This window comes from Nematostella vectensis, chromosome 2, assembly GCF_932526225.1.
Source record: "Nematostella vectensis chromosome 2, jaNemVect1.1, whole genome shotgun sequence".
Classification (NCBI taxonomy): Eukaryota; Metazoa; Cnidaria; class Anthozoa; order Actiniaria; family Edwardsiidae; genus Nematostella; species Nematostella vectensis.
Window position 1 is genome coordinate 19,680,566 of NC_064035.1, and position 7,129 is coordinate 19,687,694.

Consider the following 7,129-nt stretch of genomic DNA (forward strand, 5'->3'; position numbering starts at 1 on the left):
AGACAAATCAAGGATGCATGGTTTCAAAAGAAAGCTGAAGAAGCTGAGCATTTTTCTCAAACAAAAAATCCAAGAGAGTTCTATGCCACCTTGAATGCAGTCTATGGCCCAAGATCAAGAAATTCTCATCCTGTTCGCTCTAAAGAAGGCACTCTTTTGGCCGATCCCATAGAAGTCAAAGGTAGATGGGTGGAGCACTTTAGTGATTTGCTAAATCTCCCGAGTGATGTTGACTTAAAAATCGTGGACGAACTTGACCAATTACCAATCATGCTGTCTATGGATGATCCTGTTACAGACCAGGAGCTGGAAAAAGCCATTTCAAACACCAAACTTGGTAAGAGCCCTGGTTTTGATGGTGTCCTTCCAGAAGTCATTGTTTATGGTGGTCGCTGCCTGAGAGCTTTTCTTCTCATCCTCTTTAATATCATCTGGGCGTCTGAAATCATTCCTCAAGTGTGGAAAGATGCAATTATCACCATTTTATTTAAGAAGGGCGACAGAAGCGAATGTGGAAACTACAGGGGGATATCACTACTAAGCGTCGTGGGGAAAATATTCGCAGATATCATCTTGCAAAGACTACAGCTGCTTGCGGAATTTATATATCCCCAGTCCCAGTCAGGGTACCGAGCTGGTAGGGGCACTATTGATGGCATATTCACTCTTCGTCAGCTTATGGAAAAGACCAGAGAGCAACGTAACAACATGTATATAGTCTTTGTAGACTTTGTGAAAGCCTTCGACACTGTCAATCGTGAACTTCTCTTTTCGATCCTTGGCAAACTAGGATGCCCACCAAAGTTCATAAGTATAATAAAGAAGCTATATTCTGATGTTCATGCTAGGCTAATCGTAGACGGAGAGCTAACTCGAGCATTTGAATACAACTGTGGTGTCAAGCAAGGATGTAAGTTAGCACCAACTCTATTCGGCATCTATGCTGCTGTCCTGCTCTGGTTGGCCTTTAATAAAATTGAACACACCTGCAGCATCAAGATAAGATTCCGATTTGATGGTAATCTCTTCGATCTTCGCAGGCTCAAAGCAAAAACAAAAGTCCTCACGGAATTCATCAGGGAGGCACAGTACGCTGACGATATCGCCTTATTTAGCGATACCCCAGAGGGTCTGCAGTCTTTACTTACATCGTACAATGAACTTGCTAAGAGAATGGGGATGCGCATTAACACTAAAAAGACGGAGACTATGTGTATTGGTAATACTGCCGACTTTTATGTTGATGGCATTAAGCTGGTCAATGTTACTCACTTTAAATACCTTGGTAGTATCCTGTCAAGTGACTGCTCAATGAGAGCGGAGCTCACATCTCGTATACAAGCTGTATCATGTGCTTATAGTCGCCTTCGAAAGAGAGTTTTCGACTCTCGTGATCTCACTGTACCAACCAAGATCGCTGTTTATAATCAATGTCTAATGCCTCTCTTATTGTACGGTAGTGAGACATGGACTGTATATCAGCATGAAGTTAGAGAACTTCGTACTCTGCAACAACGCCATTTACGCCTAATCCTCAAGATCAAGTGGGACGACTATATAAGCAATGAAGACGTCCTCCGTCGTGCAAACGTAGATGATATTGAAACAAAATTAGCTAGAAATCGTCTCCGCTGGTTTGGTCACCTCTGCCGAATGGACGATGACAGAGTGCCTAAGCAGCTGTTATTTTCGGAGCTAGAACACGGGTCTCGCCCAGTTGGTCGTCCTAAACTAAGATTCAAGGACATTTTGAAAAAAGACCTCAAAATTGGATGCGTCCTTGAAGCGTGGAACTATCATGTACATAATAGAAAGGAATGGAGGGCGATCACAAATAACATCTGCACGTCATACGACAAAAGAAGATATGAAACCTATTTAAAACAAAGGGAAGCTCGCCGTAAAAGGGCGGAGAACAGTTAAATACAAACTGTGTTATACCCGTTTGCGGGTGCAGGCGCTTATATGGAGCTTCACTTGAGATGATTCTGGTATGGGCCACAGAGAATTCCGTCTCCATGCCAACATCTTGACAAACACAGAATTTAATTTGAAGTTGGATGGCAGAACTTAGCAGGTACATATCTTTCCCTTACATAATTATAGTTGTTATCATAGCCACTTTTGGAGTTTATAATTTCTGATCATTAATTAAAAATCTTAATCATTTATTCCAGTAATTCTTTTTGAATAGCACCATCTTTGTACTAGATTTTTTTTAAATAGTATTTTTTTTTCCATTCCAGGAAGGGACCAAGTATCACTAGGAATAGTCCCAATGATCCCTATTAAAGCTGGACACCAGAGTGCCCTCTGTTTATCCACTTGCAAATGCAAACTGTGCTAAGAAAAGGCATAAGTCAAGCATTTCATAGTTAATAACAAAGAAACAATCAGTTAATTAATCTATTAAAAGTTGTGCAGATCTATTAAAATGATAGCCTTTCAAAAGAATTAAATTTTTTTAGGTCACTGGAGAATTTCTGAAACCTGAATCCATCCATCCATCAAGCAGGATTAGGAACTCTGTGGTCATTACTTTTAGTAGCCTGAGTATCAGGCGATTTTATTTTTCAAAAGTCGGAGAGGAAAAATAAAAGTACGCCTGAAAAATACTAGACGCGACACAGTTTTGCGACGCCTGCCGCCCCTTTTCAGGCCACTGTCAAAATACGTCGGCTGTCAACAGTGCGGTCTTCAGCCAAATCAGGAGGAACGTGAATACAATAGCCTGACGTCATCGATAAAAACATTGAGGCCCGGTCTCTATCGCTCTCAACCATATTCACACCAGATTTCAAGATTGCGGATTAGAGAGCGTTTTGTCCATTCAACTCGATTCTGTTTATCGCATAACTATGTAAGGCAACGAGCAAACTTGTTGACATTGTTTATTAGTAAAGCGATTTGAAGAACCTATACGCCATTCCGAGACGATCGGATAAAGTATACTAGGAAGAAGTTGGAGTCGTGCAAAGATTTGTCATGATATGGGACTTATATAAGTTACCAGTAAAAAGGTAACTACATGGAGTAACTTTGAACATTATTTGTTTTTTGGTTAGTATATTGTATAGCGGATGGAACAGCAACTGCGAGGAGACTTTTGTTTAGGTTGTTTACTTCGCAAAGTCAACTTGTGTCCTGATTTCAACCGCGATGGTAGTACTCTGCGATATTCTGTTTTATTACATGGATGGAATTAGAGCCTTCACGATAAATTTGCTTGGTTTAACATTTTATTGGATATTTCGCTATCTAAAACCCATACAAGCGCTCAACCAAAACCAATTTGTGTTTTTATTGTCTACTCTACAAAATCAACACACTAAAGAGTAAATTTTGCTTTCTTGTTCTTTGTGTTGTCTTGAAGCTGCAAGTCAAACAATGAAAGTCACATAGTTGGAATTCACAAGACCCTTATATTATAGTAGAGGCATATAAGATGTATCAATGCTCAAATAAATAAAACTTACAATTTTAATGTTTCCTTTGTATCATCGACCGATCATCGTCGACCATTCCAATGCTCTGTCTTTGGCAATTCTTGGCACATTTTAACCCTCTTAACACTTTTAGAACTATAAATAGACTATAAAGACTGTATTTGAAATTACACACACGATAGGTAAGGCGAAACACAGGCTTCATCTCCAACTGCTCTGATAACTCTATCGCGTAGATGAATAACAGAGACGTTGCTTCTCAGAGATGTGCACTTTTTACTAGAGATGTACCTCACCAACTTTGGCGAGGGCATAGATTATTCACCACACAACCGGGGAAAAATAATCTCATCACTGAAAAAAAAACATAAGCAAGCTAAAATCAATGTCCAATATGTGTACCTACCACATTCCTCTTCCAATATGGCGGATGAGACACTCGGTGCGCTATCGTCGAACTTCGATAAAGAGATATTTATTTGGTAAATCTGGCCGTATTTCAAGTCGATCTACTCCTCTAATCTTCCTCTAGCTTACGCAACAATCAGCTCACGGATGTATAGCACGGGCGCGAAAAAATACAGCTTTTCCGGTCTGCGGTAGTTTTCCAGCACGACTGATGCGTGACCTCGGTGAGACAATAGAAATGATTGCGTTACGCGTTCCTCCTGAACTGGCTGAAGACCGCACTGGTCAATTTTCCAATGACTCGCGTGGTGGCACAATCAAATGCCCAAATGAAATTATAAACAGCTTTTGTGTAAAACAAAACTACATTGGTGTTATATGCAAGGGTAATAATTTTAGTAACGACGAACCACGGTTCGCTAAATGATTTGAAACGCAAAGATAATTCACGGCTCAGGAGATTTACGATAAGACTACAGATCCACACATCACTAACTTACAACTAGCATATTCACATCACCAATTTACTACAGGCTTTTTCGTCTAAATAGACAAACCGCTGCTTGAACACACATGCCATTATTTGATAAGCTCACAAAATCAACAACTCGCGGGAAGTGCCGCAAACAATCCCAAGCATTCTTCGTGCTCTCACAGATAAATTTCTCGAATATTTGGCGCCTGGTCTGTCTAAAAAATTGATAGCTACTACTAATAATGACCGTAGTATTAAGCAACCTCTATGACGTCCAGCGCCTTTGATAATATATAGATTTAGGCACTGCCTAAAAGCGGAGCCAGCATAAACACCTTTTGTGTTGACTGATCAAAGGTATTATTGGGGGATCTAGGATCCTGCTCTCTACTGAGATTTATTTATTGTACCAACCAAATGGATCCAGGCCTTATTAAATTTAAATTATGCAGTACATCAAAGTTAACAAACACAATTCCTGGTGTGGATATGGCTGTCAAAGTTGTCAAGAGTCTAATGGTAAATTCTTATGTCCCATCATAGAAGTTCCATTATGAATATCTTTTTTTTAATCAAAACAATACTCCCACAAGCTTTGCCCTTGTGCAGAAAATGTCATGGATGTAACAGCATTCCAAAGATTCAAAATAATATATTTAGACTGTTTAGATGCCATACTGTGATTTTTATGTATTGATTTAGTGGCGATTCTCTCCTTCATTGGACCGAATATTCAGAAAAATGTCTGGAAATTAAAATCCAAAAATATATCTCCTTTCATGCATTACATATTGGTGCACCCCACTTTACCATATAGTGGCCTTGTTGTTGGTGGCCTACTCCCAAATGAATGCAATGAAGAAAAAAACAGATTGAAAATGCTAACTTCTAATTTCAAACCAAACCCTTTCATTGATCTATGTTTGGGGTAGAGAGGAATCAAAGAATATCAATTAACTAAAAAATAATCGACGGGAGAGGAGATATAAAGTGAGTTGACTCAACTTGAAAGGTTTGGTGAAAAAAATATAACAGTAATGAAAATAATTTGATTGAGCATTTCTTGACATTTCCCCTTTCCCATTATCTTAACCCTTTCACCACCACAGGCCTCTAAAGAGGCCATGTCTTTGCTACCCAAGCTATGTGAACAGAATTCTATTATTGAAAAAGAACAAGGTTGTTGCTAGTGTTATAAAGTTTAAGTATCTTGCCCTAAAAAACCCTTCCCCTCAATAAAAGTTCCATTAATCTACATTTGTAAAGCTACATTCTGACAAGCTTTGTTCTTGCGAAGAACAATGGATGAAACAGAATTTCAAAGTGTCAGACACAATTTTAGATAAGATGCAATGCTGAAGATTTAATGTACCATTTTAAGTGGTGATTTTCCATCCCCATAGGAATTAATATCTACAAATATACATCCAGTAATGCATTTTATTTTGGTGTTTTGAGAAACCCTGGATCTAACTATTCCAATGAAATAAATCTAAACATCTAAAATAAATGTAATGGGCAAGAGACTTGGAAAGAAAATCCTAAAAAGAAAATATAAGTGAAAGTAATAAATGAAAATTTCTAATTTAAAAATCAAATCTGTTCATTAATTTATTTTTGGTGTAGAGGGGAAATAGCAAAGAGCATCAATTGCATAAAAATAGTCAACAGGGAGAAGAAAAAGGAAGAAATATGACTCTTCCTTAAATGTTTGAAAAGAAAATATAATAACAATAATGTGATAATTATATTCAGTACTTTTCTAAAATATCCTCTTTCCCATTATCTTTAGGTTGATAGAAAACTGTTTTCTTTACAGATTTATTATTTAAAAAGCAAAAGTTTGTTTTTAGTTTTATATTATATAAGTATCTTGTTCTAAAAAAACCTATGAGTGTGTACTGCTGAATCACATAGTAATGAACTAGTCATTTGCGCTCCCTCCCTTATGGTCCCGCAGAAGTCAGGGGTTAATGTGGGGTTTTAGACCACTTTTTAACTAGAATATGTCAATAGGGGTGGTGGTATTGACTGTTTTTGACACTTAACTTGGAAACAGGCTTTTATTAAAGTTTAATCCCCCACCCTTCCCTGGGACCATGGGTGTGGGGGTATCAAATGACTCGTGAATAAGAACATCCTACTATTCTCTTCAAGACATGATTTTCAATTCTCATGTCTTCCAGTCTTTAGCATGCATCTTGGCCCTCAGGTAGTTCCTGGTTCATAAAAGAGCGAAAACAATTATTTATTATTTCTTTTTAAAACAATCTTTTTATCAAGCCATTTATAATCTAACTAATTTTCCACAACTATTTAAAAAAAAATAAACACATGAGATGCAAGATGCAGACAATAACAACAATACATATTGAAAATAGGGTTTTTTTTATCCTCGGTAAGGAAAATTTATCTTGTAAGTTGAAAAAGCTGCTGTATCTTCTAAGGATATGTATCTTCTTAGGACTGAGAGCACAGGATATAAAGACAAGAACGGTCTTTTTTAGCAGTATTTGACAAATGCAACACGATATTGGTTAGCCTTTATGAGATATCTCAACACAATCAATCTGCCCTGAAGAAGTCTTATTAAAGACGAATTCCAGTTTTTGTTGTATTGTATTTTATTCAACACAATCAAGAATATAGATAAAACGAAGAATGTCAAAACAAAACTTGTTATGCTCAAATAATTTGATTACTAAGTTAAGTACTCACATTCTCAAAGCAAAATTGTTAACTATCTTTTTAGGCGCACGGTGACCACTGAATGTCATATTATTTAAAGTGATGAAGCCCC

The 7,129-nt window shown here is 37.5% G+C and overlaps 1 long non-coding RNA gene across 1 annotated transcript; it reads right to left on the reverse strand.

The window, feature by feature from the left end:
- Positions 1-3,188: 3,188 nt before the first annotated feature.
- Positions 3,189-4,696, reverse strand: LOC116611987. Its single transcript, XR_004293737.2, has 3 exons — positions 3,853-4,696; positions 3,477-3,592; positions 3,189-3,373 (listed from the first exon to the last, which is right to left on the reverse strand). It is a non-coding gene; the product is annotated as an uncharacterized LOC116611987 (long non-coding RNA).
- Positions 4,697-7,129: the final 2,433 nt, after the last annotated feature.